This window comes from Pleurodeles waltl, chromosome 7 (assembly GCF_031143425.1).
Source record: "Pleurodeles waltl isolate 20211129_DDA chromosome 7, aPleWal1.hap1.20221129, whole genome shotgun sequence".
In the NCBI taxonomy this organism is placed as follows: domain Eukaryota; kingdom Metazoa; phylum Chordata; class Amphibia; order Caudata; family Salamandridae; genus Pleurodeles; species Pleurodeles waltl.
In genome coordinates, this window is record NC_090446.1 from 106,730,325 (window position 1) to 106,745,277 (window position 14,953).

A 14,953-nucleotide genomic window follows, 5' to 3' on the forward strand; every position below is an offset into this window, starting at 1 on the left:
TGGCGGTCTGTGATAAGACCACCAGCATAAACACAGTGGGGTTTCCCACCATGTTCATAATACCCCCCATGTTTGATGGATTAAAAATCAGTGTTTAATTTGAGCAGGTGGTTTCTGTAGCGGGGCACCAGCACTTATTTTTCTGTATCAACCATTTACTGTGAGCAAAAGACAAACATGGGGAGGACGGAGGAAGAGAAAAACGAGAAGATGTCACAATGGGAGAAAGCAGAAATCTGCAAGTGAGTTGAAGGGGCAGGGAGTGGTTGTAAATGGATTAAAGAGGCCCGAGATGGCTTTAGGAATAACTGCTTAAGTATTCCGTGCTTGCACATTTAATTGCAGCAGCCGCAGGTTTCAGAGGAGAACTTTGGGCAACTGCCCTTATTTTTTTTTACGAATTAAGCACTAGTAAAAATGTAGTGTTTTTGGTAACTGTGTTTGAACTTGTGTTTTCAGAAAACACCTTTCCATGCACTACCACAGTCTGTAATGAGATAGGAGGGAGTTTGATGTAACTAATAGGGATTATTGCTCATGTTTGCACATAAACCACCCTTAAAAGTGGGGAACTCAGAGGCCAGAAGGCTAAAATCAAGGCAGAAACTTTAGGAATCAGGGGGAGCACAGAACCCACAATAGATAAAAGGAAGCCCCATTAGTAACAGAGAGGAGCTCGAGGGACAAGGAGGAAAACCGTGTGTTGCAAATATGAACATGCATGGACGTACTTTACTAAGAAAGGTTTGCACCAAGAGGGGCGTAAAGGTGTGCACCCTTGTACTGAAGCAGGCATGCAGAGGGATGCCTGCAGAGAGGGCTGTGCATATACACACTGACATAAGCATGCTCTTGTTTATAGGGACAGTGAACTACAGGGAAACAAACACATGGGCGCATGCGCAGAGAAAACGTATGGCCTACAGCAGGTAGAGTGATCCAATCGTAGAGAAGCACGGGGACATGCACAGAGGGAACATCACATATAAGCAGGATAACTGGAGGTTGCAAAAAGAGTCCCGTGGCGAGAAAAGCACTGATGGAATTTCATAATAGGTTGCCCACACAGAGCAGTGGGGCTGATATGTGATACAGACACCTTGATGACAAAGGAGATCAGCAGGGCAATGGCAATACTGAGGCCTTATAGGTACTTATTTCTTGCAAAATACTGTGTCTGTTCAGTATCAGCAGAATCAGTGTCACACCTCTTTAGGAAGTGTTTCTTATTATTCTAACATGATTACATATGTCTGGTTGAAAAGTGATGGTCTATTGCAACTTGACTTTATGACACTCTTGACTGCAGCCAGGAAAGGCTAAAAGGAATTGACATATGAGTGTTAAAGGATTCTCATCATAAAAAGATGTAATAAGAATACCAAATTGTTCCCTTTCATCTAACTTTACGCATATTTGTGGAACTGTATGTGGAAAGGAGGCACGTATTCTGCAAGTGCTGAAGTGCGACGTCAACAGGTCTTTCTTACAGGCTACACTAACATTGTGTGATGCTTAAAAGACAGTAAAAAAACATGCAAGTCATCATGCTAGAAGAAACTACCAACGTTGCAGATTCTGAAATGGTTTAATATTGTGACGTAATTTGTAATGTAAATATTTGAATGCCATAAACATGTATTATCTCAACTAATGTATGTTTTGGTGTTTAAACATTGTAATCTTGGAACATTCCAATATTTTGGTGTATAACATGGTATTCTGTGCTATGCTTAGTTATGCTATCCTTTGATAGGTTTTGTTATGTTATTGGAGCAGACTTTTATGTGTGTTATTCATTTTTCTCTGTGAGTGGTATAGTGGGGTCTGCACAGTAGGCACATAACCCCACTTGTTTTTTAACCCCGACTATCAGACTGAAAATATGTGTAGCGCGTTCGAGCAAAAAAGTCCTCAGGGCAGTTTATGTGATTTAGTCAATCTAAGTTACTGAAGTAAGGGCCAGGAATTTTGCGCTTAAAAATTTAAAACACTTTTAGAAATGATAGAAAACCAAATGAAATCATTATTCTAATATTTGGTGGGAAAAATTAAATAAATCTTCTATGCAGATGCTAGGTAACTATAAATTGACAATTTTTAAATCTATGATGGATTTCCTAAACTCAGGATTGTGCCCCTCGCAGAAAGATACATAAAATAAATTATATGAAGTCAACACACTGTTCACGTAGATTTATTTTGTTGGGGTGATAGTGCTCTGAGGGAAAGTAAGAGACGTTTGGGGGGTCATACCTTCTTCACAAAGTAAGGGATCTTCCACTGTTTTCAGCAGTGGCAGTGGTTTTTAAAGAAAGCAAACAACAATCAGACTGATAAGAGGTTTGCTTGATGAGGCTAAAATGAATTGGGGGTACAATCCAGAAAATTACTTTGCCAAAATTTAGGACTGTGAAATAGCACAAGGCACAGAATCTTACTCTTTTTACACCAGCCAATACTTTCAACTGGGACCACAAGCCACAACCTCAGGCCCTGCATCTATAATTGCCTATTTGTTGACCATGGTTTCCAGAAACCTTGGGTCCAATCCTTGTTTCAGCATCTGAATGAATGATACATATAACCATGGTTATATTACTTAAAATATGAATATGTGTAATGTAAAAGTGCACAGAAATATAACCGTACAGAATTGTGACTTGTATTGATCAGTGTACTCATGCTCACTTAATCCCCCATTAAGTCCTGGTTTCAGTGATGTATGAGAATTACAAAAAACATAAAACGTTAAAAAATACAGGAGGAAACCAAATTTTGGAAACATTATTTTAAGGAAGGGCAATTTCCAGGAAATACAAAACAACCCGAAATGTTTATGAAACATTTTCAAGGAAAGATAACTTTAATAATAATGAGTGGAGTTTGCAGGTTTATAGGGATGGTTGGAGTTTCAGAATGTTGAGGAATTTTGGGGGTTCATGGATAGGTAGAGTTATGGCTGTGGGGGGCTGAGTTTGAGGTGCTGAAAGGTTTTTAGGTTTCAGGAATGGGTGGCGTTTACAGGTGGTGAGGGTTTTAGAGGTCAGGGATGGTGGATTTTATGGCCACAAAGAGTTTTAGGACCAAAGAACGGATGGAGTTTAGAGTGGTGAGAGATTTTAAGGGTTCAGGAATGCATGCAGTTGAGAAGTGAAAAGGATTGTTAGAGTTCAAGGATGGTTGGAGTCTAGGGTTAGTGAGAATTGTAAGGTTCAGGGATGGTTGGGGTTTAAGGGTAGAAAGGGATTTTAGAGTTCGGAGATGGGTGTAGGTTAGGGGTCAGGAGTGGATGCAGTTCAGGCACGGTAAGGGTTTTTTATGAGTTCCGGAATGGGTGGAGTTTAGGGGTAGAAAGGGCCTTTAATTAGGATTGGGTGGAGTTTAGGGATCTGACATGGGTGTAGTTTAAGGGTTCCGAAAGGTTTTAGGGGGTAGGGATGGTTGGTGTTTAGGAGTTGTGAGGTGGTCTGGAATTGATGGTGTTTACGGGTGGTGTGGGGTTGGCGAATTGAAAGCATCCAAAATAATTGCTTGACAATCTACAACCATACATATCAGAAGTAATGTCTCCTAAAGTAAAGCACTGGACTAAACTCTGCCAAAATGTTTCTGAAAGTAATATCTGCAACCATTTCACTTACACCTTAAAAATAAGAATACACAAGCTAATTTTAAAAAGGACAGTCTATGAATTGGTTTCTATGAAATGGTAAATTCCATTCATCCTCAAAATTTCCATTAAACAGTTTAGGTGAAAAGGTTTTTAAGTAATGGTATTCCATTAAATCAGTTTTCTATGAAATCACATACAACTGTCTTGTGTTTTCTAGTCTCAACAGATTCCCACACACTTTCCTCGTCTAGGAACTTCACCCCGTGTTTGAGATGTGTCTGGCACATCACAAATTTTCTATAGGGAGCACTAGACTTCTCCTTGTGACAAGTTTCAGGCAATGTACAGTTCTTAATAAGTCTCTGTTATTAGGAGCATAAATTAGAGACTCTGGTAGTTAGCATGAGCAGAACTCTGAATGAGTCTGCTTTATCAGGGCCACTGCAACTTTGTTTCAAGGGAAGACCACATTTCTGGGTTGACCAAAGTATTGTGGCATGAAAAGGCAAAATAAGCAATGTAATATGGCACATTTTGGATTAGCATTACTTCATAATTTTGTCATTTCTACATGTTTACACTGACTAGTAAAAGCATTGGCCTTAATAGTGCCAATCTAGCACTCGAATATAGCAATAAGCAACTGAGAGATGACCAGTCAATATTTTCTTAGGGGCCTTCTAGTGCGCAGGAACTTGTGCACCGTGTTTTTGGTAACTTTTGATCTGTTTGAGCTACAAACATTTTTGTGAAAATGTGCAGATTATGCAGGAGATGATGGATAATGTGACAAATGGCAGCAATTCATAATTATGTTGAAACCCCCACCGCCGCAGAATTGCAGAATTGCACAATTGCAGTGGCACTGGCTATTAGCAAAAACAATGTGTTCAGTCCATTCAGATGTCAACAAAACCAGAACTCCAGTGATATCTTGTGGTAATAACAGCAAGTGGGCGTGGATTGAATCTTGCTATTATAAAGCACATTATTGTAGAAGGAATCTGGGTAATACAGAGAATAGTCAATCGGAATGAGGTTGACTGAGAGGAGGCACCTAGGTAACTAAAGCACATCAATGAGAGAATGAATGAGGGTATCATTAAAAGCAGAGTTTTGTGTGACTTTTGATATCTTTTATAGCGACTTCTGAATGAGTTTGGGAGTGATACAAACTTGGGTCCTGTGTTCCAAAAGGGCACAGACTTTTTTCTGGAACATACATTTTTCTGAGCTGTGCCGCAACAATGCATCTGGTGTACAGTGGACAATTGTGGTGTTTTGACTAAATTGATATGACCCACATGAAAAACCCTATTACAAAAAGAACACCTGGCAAACCTGTATGCAGCATTTTTGCTGCTCATGCAGCAGTGAATGGTGTGAAGGGACTTTTCTCCAAAAAAAATACCTGCACCAGGGTAAAATAAGTGCTCATAATTATTCAAATTGCAAAGATGGTGCTATGTTTATAAGAAATCAAAGTTCTCCATGTATAAATTGTGAGAGCATCACAAATAAAGCAAAGCCATATTTTTAATAGGTTATTCACTGACTTTTATTTGTTGGAATCTTGATTAGTCCTAATTGTAAATCAGTGGTTGTTGCTGGTGATTTATTAGTACACAAGACCAATTAAGAGGAAAATGTGCTCACTATAAATCATTCACTATGATACCATATGTGTATGATATCAAAATATATTTATGAATATGTGCTTCAAAATGTAGACTGTGTCCTGTGCTTTATAAAAGATGAAATGTGCTGGATCAAAAACTATGGTCAGAAACCCCTGGTCAGTGCTATCATAGGTCAGTACCAAGGCTGTATAGTTTTATTTTCACCTCATACTTCTTTTTTCCACCACCAGAATCTCCCTGTCACTTTACCTCACTCTTGCATTTACTTTTTCATCTCCACTTTCTCCTTTTGTCATTGTTTTTCACCTTTGACTCCCACTCGTATATTTTTTTCATTATCTTGCCCTGGACCAACGTTTGATGAGAACAAAATAAGTGCAAGTCCCCAAAGATGAGTGTGGGTGGGCTCCATCTGCAAATTAAGCACTGACTGGGTCCTATTTTGGTATCGTCTAACAGCACACTTCGTTGGTGCTGTGAGGTATATTGTATTCAGTAAAGGTTTTGAGTCTGCCCATTCCTTACCATTTCGTGGCTTGATTGTCATTCTTTTTAGCTGCCTCCCAATTAGCTACCGTGTGCCTCACGTCACTTCCTTTTATTTCTTCAGAGCATCGGTCAACTTCTAATAGATTCAATTTGATTAGTGTCCTTCCATTGCTTGCTCTGGGACTTTTGTTCTCCTTTTTCTAGCCATCATTTCCATTTACTCCATTTACATGCTGCAATTTTGGCTTGCTTTTAACTTCGGTCCTACCGGTTTGTTTAGTTTTGCTTTAATTTGTTGGAATAATGCCCTTTCTTTTACAGCACCAAACAAATGTCACAGACTATTAAAGCAATTTGTGACTTTAGTTTACAGTTCAGTGCTTCTTTTTATACCACCAAACAAATGACACAGACTATTACAGCAGTCCGTGTGAATGCATATGCCTGTAAGTTGTGCCTCTTCTCTGCGCATACAAAGTATGTGTCTTTTTAAAGCATATACTAGCCTGAAACCAGACAGCCACAATCTTTCCAGACAATCAGTCCAGTCACATGTTTCAAGCCAGGCTGCTACTAAGAAACACAAATATTTTGAACCCATCTGTGCCTTGTCAAACACAGAGTATGTGGCTTTTTAGTTACCCTTAATTTTGGGCAGCATAGCATTTCATTCAATTCTCCACCTGTGCACTCCTCCTCATTCTCAAATGCATTCTACTGCAAGTGCTTTCAGATATATAGCCTAACCACCAGAGCTAGAGTCCACTCCATCCCAATCTATCTCACTCCACTCCAATGTAACACAATCTTCTCCAATACAATCTACTCCACTCTATCCCGCTCCACTCCAATCTACCTCAGTCTACCTAGCAACCCTACTTCACCTTAATCTTTCCCACTCCCCTCCAAATGACACCACTCCACTCCAGTCTAACTCAATCTACCCCAATCCACTCAACTCCAATCTACCTCAATCTACCCCTCTGACACCAATTGATCTCACTCCACCCCAATCTATCCAACTCTAACTTCAATCTATTCCAATCTACCCTGATCCACTGTCTCCAATCTACCACACTCCACTCCAATATACTCCACCCCATTTCAACCTTCCCCACTCCACTCCAATCTACCCCACTTAATTTCAAGCTGCCCAACTCCAACCCAATCTACCCCAATCTACCCCACTTCACTCCTATCCACCCAGTCTATCCCACTCCAATCAATCCCACTGCAGTCTACCCCAGGCCACTCCAATCTACCCTAATCCACTCCATTTGATCCTAATCTACTCAACTCCAATCTACCACACTCTACTTCAATCAAATCTACCCCACTCCATTCCAATCTACACAAATCTACACCACTCCACTCCAATCTACCCCGCCCCACTCCAATCTACCCCAATCCACTCCAATCCACCCCATTCCAACCTACCACAATCCAATCTACTCAACTCCATTTCAATCTATTCCACTTCACTCCAGTCTTCCCCACTCATCTCCAATCCACCCCAATCCACTCCAGTCTACCCTGACATCCAATCTACCCCTCTCCAGTCTATGACAACCGACCCCACTCCAATTTACCCCAACCTAACCCACACCAATTTAGCCTAATCTACCCACTCCAATCCACACCAATCTACCTCAATCCACCACTCCAATCAGCCACAGTTCATTTCATCCCAAACTACCCCACTCCACTGCAATCTACCACACCCCACTCCCATCTACCCCAATCTACACCACTTAACTCCAATCTACCACACTCCATGCCAATCCATCTCAATGTACCCCATCCACCCCACTTCACCCCAATACACGCACTGCACCCCACTCCAATCTACCCCACTCCACTCTTTCGCACTTCAATCTACCCCATTCCAATCTATCCTTCCCCACTCTACCCCACTCCAATCTAAACCAATCTACCCCATTCAACTCTACTCTACCCTAATTACCCCATTCCACACCACTCTACCCCAATGTGCTCCACGCCAATCCACCCCACTCCAATCTACACTACTCCACTCCATCTACCCCACTCCATTCCAATCTACCCCAATCAAACTCACTCCAATTTCCCCATATCCACCCCAAATCTACCTCAAAGTACCCCAATCCACCCAAACCACCCCAACCTACCCCACTTAAACAACCCCACCCCACTCTACCTCACTCCAATCCACCTCATTCAGACTACCCCAGTCTACCCCATTGTACTCCAATCTACCCCACTTCATTCCAATCTACCCCCACTCCAATCAACCCCACTACAATCTGCCTCAATCTACCCCACCCTAATCTACCCCACTCCACCCAATGTACAGCACTCCACTCCAACATACCCCACTCCACTTCATACCAGTCTACCCCACTCCACTCCAATTTACTCTACTCCAGTCTACCCCAATCTGTTCCACTCCACTTTAATCTACCCCACTCAAATCTACCCCACTCCATTCCAATCTACCCTAACCTACCCCAATCCACTTCATTCTGCCCCCATTTTACCCCACTGCACTCCAATCTACCCCACCTAACTCAAATCCACCCCAATCTATTCTGTTCTAATTCAATTTACCCCACTCAATTCTAATCTACCCCAACCCACTAAAATCTACCCCACTTTACGCCACTCCAATCCACCCTGATCTACCTCACTCCACTCCACTTCCCTCCACTCTACACCAATCTACTCCACTCAAGTCCACCCAATTACTCTCCAATCTCCACTCCACTCCAATATACTTCAATTAATCTTACTCCAATCTACCCCTATCACCCCACTCAAATCTACCCCAATCTACCACACTCCACTCTGCTCTACTCCACTCCATTCCACCCCAATCTACCTCACTCCAATCTACCCCACCTCACTCTGTTTGACCCCAATGTACCCAACTTCACACCAATCCACCCCACTCCACTCCAATCTACCCCACTCCACTTCACTCTAATCTACTCCAATCTACCCCACTCTACTCCAATCTACCTCACTCCACCCATATCTACCCCAATCCACCCAATGCCCCCAAATCACCCCATCTGACCCCACTCCAATCTACCCAATCCCAGTTCACCCCACTTTGACCTACCCCTTTTCTGTTTACCACAACCCACACAGCACTGGACACTCCAGTCTATCCCACTCCAATCTAGAGCACTCATACTACCCCACTGAACCTACCTAACTCCAACATATTTCACTCCAATGTACCCCAATCTACCCCACTCCTCTCCAATCTACTCCATACATCCAATCCACCCCACTCCACCCCGATCCACCTCACGCCAATCTAACCCACCCCACTTTACCCCACTCCAATCTACCCCACTTCAAGCTACATCACTCAATCTACTCCACTCCAAAACACCCCAATCTAATCCACTCCACTCAAATCTACCCCAGTTCACTTTACTCAAATCTACCCTTATCCACCCCACTTGACCCCAATCTACCGCTTCCACTTGACTCCATCAACCTCAATCCATCCAAATCCATCCAAATCCATCCCAATCATTCCCATTCTACTCAACTCCAATCTAACTCCCTCCCTTCTTCCAATCTACCACAATTTAGCCCACTCCAATCCACTCCACTCCAGTCTACTCCATTCTACTCCAATCTCCACTCCACTCCATTCTATAACTCTCCACTCCAATCTACCCCACTGAATTCCTATCTCCCCCACTCAAATCTACCACAATCTAACACATTTCAATCTACCTCACTCCATTCCACTCTACTTTACCCCAATCTACCCCACTCCACTACAATCCACCCCAATCTACTCCATCCTACTCCTTTCTTCCCAGTCCACCCTGCCCTACCTCAATGAACCTCAATTTAATCCACTCCAACCTACCCTACACCACTACATCTAACTCCACTCCACCCACTCCACTCCACTCCGGACTACCACAATCTAGCCCACTCAACTCTAATCTACCCCACTCTTCTCCACTCCAACCTACTTCAATCTACCACACTCCAATCTACCCCTCTCCACTCCCTACAAACTACCCCAATCTACCCCCTCCAGAGTACCCCACTCCAATTCAATCAACCCCATTCCACCCCAGTCTACCCAACTCCACGCCTCTTCACTCCACTTCGATCTGCCCACTCTACCCCACTCTACCCCAATGTATCCCACTCCACTCAATCCACCATGTTCCAATCCACCTACTACTAATCTACCCTATTCCAATATACTCAGCTCCACTCCACACCAATCTACCCCACTCCACACCAACCTACCCACTCCACTCCAATCTACACCACTCCAATCTACCCACTCCACTCCAGTGTACCTCAATCTACCCCACCCCAAGCTGCTCAAATGCATTCCACTTCACTCCAATCTACCACACTCCACTCCACTCCAATCTAACCCCCTCAACTCTAATCTACCCCAGCCCACCCCACTCCACCTCAATATACCCCACTACACTACACTCCAATATAACTCAATCTACCCCTCTCTAATGTACCCCAATGCACTTCAATCCATCCCATTCCACCCCACTCCAATCTATTCCACCACACTCCACCCCATCCAAATCTATCCAATTCCAATCAAGTCCACTCTACCACACTCCAATATATCCCACTCCACTCCAGCGTGCTCCACCTTACTCCATTCCAATCTACCACAATCTACCCTAATCCAATATACCCAAATCCAAACCACTCCAATCTACTCCACTCTACTCTACCCCAGTGTATCCCACTTTACCACAATCAACTAAACTCCACAACAATCTAACCCACATATTCCACTCCAGTTCACCCCACTTCAATCCAATCTACCCCAGACCACCTCAATCTACACCACTCTACTCCAAACTACCCCACTCCACTCCATTCTATCCCAGTTTACACCACTTCACTCCACTCCAATCCATCACAGTCAAACTCACTCAACTCCAGTCCCTCAATCTACCCTAATCTACCTCACTCCTCTCTAGTCTACCCCACTTCACTCCACTCCAATCTTCCCTTATCCATCCCATTTTTATCCAATTTACCCCACTCTACTCTACTCCAATCCACCCAATACAATCCCAGGGCCTGATTCACAAAGGTAAATGTAGACATTTTGTCTAAATTTAGAAAAAAGGTCTACGTTTACGACTTTTGGGAATTCGCAAAGGGCATTTACGAGTAGTATCTTTGCATCTGCACTCGTAGCGGAGATCCAATCTCCCACACTTCACCCCAATCTAACCCACTGCACCCCATTCAAAATCGCTCCATCCCAATCTATGCCACTTCACTGCAAACCGCCCCAACCCACTCATATCTATCCCAATCCACTCTACTACCCTTCAATCTACCCCACTCCACCCAATCTAGCCCATTCAACTCCAGTCTATCCACACCAATCTATTCCACTCCAGTCTAACCCATTCTATCCCACTCCTCTCTAATCTACCCCCAATCTACTCCACTCAAATCTACCCCAGTTAACTCCAATCTACCCCACTCCACTCTACTCTTGCTCACTCCACTCCTATTCAATCTACCCCACTCAACTTCACTCTACCCCAATCCACCCAACTCCAATCTACTCAAATGTACCCCAATCTAACCCACTCCACTTCAATCTAACCCAATCTAGCACATTCCACTCTAATCTACTACAATCAACCCACTCCACCCCAATCTACCAGAATTTACCCCACTCCAATCTACCTTACTCCACTCCACCCCACTCCACTCTACTCCACTGTATCCCAATCAACCCCTCTCTACCCTACTCAACTCCAGTCTACCCCACTCCTCTCCATTCCAATCTATGTCACTCTACCACACTCCAATTTACCTATATCCACTCCCTACAACCTACCTCAGTCTACCCCACTCAATCTACCCCACTTTACTCCAATCTACCTCACCCCAATGTATCCCAATCCACTCCAATCTAACTCAATCTACTCTACTTCACTCCAATATATCCCAGCCTACTCAACTCCACTCTAATCTAGCCCACTCCACTCCAATCTAGCCCACTCTACTCCACTACAATCTACCCTAATCTACTCCACCCCAATGTGCCCCCTCCACCCAATTCACACTGCTCAAACACACCCACTCTAATCTACCCCTCTCTCCACTATACCCAATCTACCCCCTTCCACTCCAATCTACCCCACTCTAATCTACTCACTTCACTTCAATGTACATCATTCTACCACACTCCAGGCTACCTCAGTCTACTCCACTCCAACCTACCCCACTCCACTCCAAACTACCCCACTCCACTCCATTCCAGTCTATCCCAATCTACTCCACTCCAATCTATCCCAATTGACCCACTACATTCCAATCTACCTCACTCCAATCTACCCTACACCATTCCAGTCCAACCCAATCTACCTCATTCCAATCAACAACAAACTACTCCACTCCAGTCTACTCCACTCCACTCCAGTCTACCGAGTCCACTGTAATCTAGCCCACTCCTCTCCAATCTGCCTCACTTCACTACTCATCAATCCGCCCAAATCTATCCCACTCTACCCCAATCTACTGCACTCCACCCCAATCCACCAATGCCAATCCACCCCACTCCAGTCGACCCCTCTCAAATCTGCCCAACTCCACTGCACCCCAATCTACCCTATGTCACTCCGATCTGTCCCACTCCACTCCACTCCAATCCACCCCACTCCACTTCACTCCAGTCCAATCTACCTCAACCTACCCCACTCCAATGTACCCCAATCGACTTCACTCCACCCTAATCTACCCTTCTCCAGTCCACTCCAATCTACCCCATTCCAATCCAATCTACCACACTTCATTCCAATCTACACCAATCTCCTCCACTTCAACCTACCCTAATCTACCCCACTCAACCCAATCTACCCTACTCCACTTAACTCCAATATGTCCCCAATCCATTCTTCCCTAATCCACCCAACTCAACTCCACTCCAATTAACCCTAATCTTCCTGCTTCACTCCAAGCTAACCCAATCTACTCCACTCCACTCCAATCTACCCAAATATACCTAATCCACCCCACTCCAAATCTACCTCAATGGAGCACACTCCAATCTACCCCACTACACCTCACTCTACCACACTTCACCCCATTCCAGTCTACCCAGTCTACCCCACTATACCCCACTCCTCTTGACTTCAATCTACCCCTATCTACAACACTCCAATCAACCCCTCTCTACTCCAGCATGATATACCCCAGTCTACCCCACTTCAAATTACCCCACTCCACTCCAGTCCACTCCACTCCCATCTACCCCATGCCATGGCAATCTAACCCACTCCACCCAATCTACTCCACTCCACTTCAATCTACCCTACTTCACTCCAATCCCACCCAATTCACTCCACTCTAGCTCATTCTACTCCAACCTACCCCTCTCCACTTCAATCTGTCTACCTCACTCCAACACAATCTACTCCACTCCAGTACACCCTAAACCAGTCTACCCTACTCCAATCTACCCAACTCCACTCCACCTCAGCCTACCCCACTCTACTCCAATGTACCCAACTCCACTCCATTCTACCCAACTCCACTGCTCTCCAATCTACCTCAATCTACCCCCTCTCCTCTCTACCCAAATCGTCTCCACTCCAGTCCATCCCACTCTACTACAGTCTACCTCACTCCACTCCATTTCAATCTACCCTAATCAACCCCACTCCAATCTGCACCAACCTACCCCATTCAAACCCGATCAATCAATCAATGTTTATAAAGTGCGGCTACTTACCCGTGAGGGTCTCAAGGCGCTGGTGGGGGGGGAGGGCAAGGGCCTCATCCGAAGAGCCATGTTTTGAGGTTCTCCATGAAGATAGTGAGTGATGGGCTTTGTCTGAGGTGCAGGGGGAGGTTGTTCCAGCTCTTTGCTGCAGTGTAGGTAAAAGATCGTCCTTCGGCGGTGGTTTTGCGAATGCGAGGGACGGTGGCCAAGGCCATCTGGGTGGAGCAGAGGGATCTGGCGGGGTGTGGAAGGAGACGTGGTGGTTCAGGTAGGCTGGTCCTGCGTTGTGTATGGCCTTGTACCTGTGGGTGAGAAGCTTGAAGGTGATTCGTTTCTCGACCGGTAGCCAGTGGAGGGTCCTCAGGTGTTGAGAGATGTGTTCTCTGTGATGGAGGTCCAGGATGAGTCTGGCGGCGGCAATCTTCCACACTCCACTCAATTCTACTCCAATGTACCCCACTCCACCACAATCTACACTAATCTACCCCACTCTAGCCCATTCAACTCCAATACACCCACTCCAATCTACCCAACTCTACTTCACCCTAGTCTACTCCACTCCAATATACCTCATTCCAGTCTACCCAATTCCACTCCAATCTTTACTCCAGTCCAATCTACACCACTCCTCTCCAATCTACCCCACTCCACTCTAATCTACACCACTCCAGTCTACTAAAATGTACCCCAATCACCCCCTCCAATCTAACCCAATCTACCACACTCTACTCCAATCCACTCCACCCGATTCCACCCCAATCTACCCCACTCCAATCTACTCCACCCCATCCACTCCTGTCTATCCCACTCTACCCTACATCACTCCACTCCAATCCACCCCACTCCAATCTCTCCCACTCCAGTCTACCCCAACCCACTTCCATTTTACCCACACCTCTTTACTCTAATCTACCCCATGCCACTCCAATCTACTCAATCCCTTCCTATCCAACCCTCTCCACCCGATCCACTTTATGCCAATCTACCCCACCCCACCTTGTCCCACTCCAGTCTACCCCAACTCACTCTACCCCACTTCAAGCTACCCCACTCCAAGTCACCCCACTCAATCAACTCCACTCCAAGCAGCACCAATCACCCCACTCCACTCCAGCCCCCCAATCTACCCCACTTTGATCTACCCAAATCTAAGCAACTATGATCAAATCTACCCTACTTCACTCCACTCCAATCCACCGTAATCCTAACCTAGTCAGCCCCACTCCACTCTACTCCAATCTACCCCCAATCCATCCAACTTCATCCCAATCTTTTCCACTCAAATCAACTCCAAACTACCCCCTCCCTTTTAATCTATCACAATTTACATAACTCCTTCTACTCCACTCCAATCTACTCCATTCTACTCCAACCTCCACTCCACTCCACTCTAACCTATACCACTCACTCTAGTCTACCCCACTGAAATCAAATCTACCCCACTCCAATCTACCATAATCTACC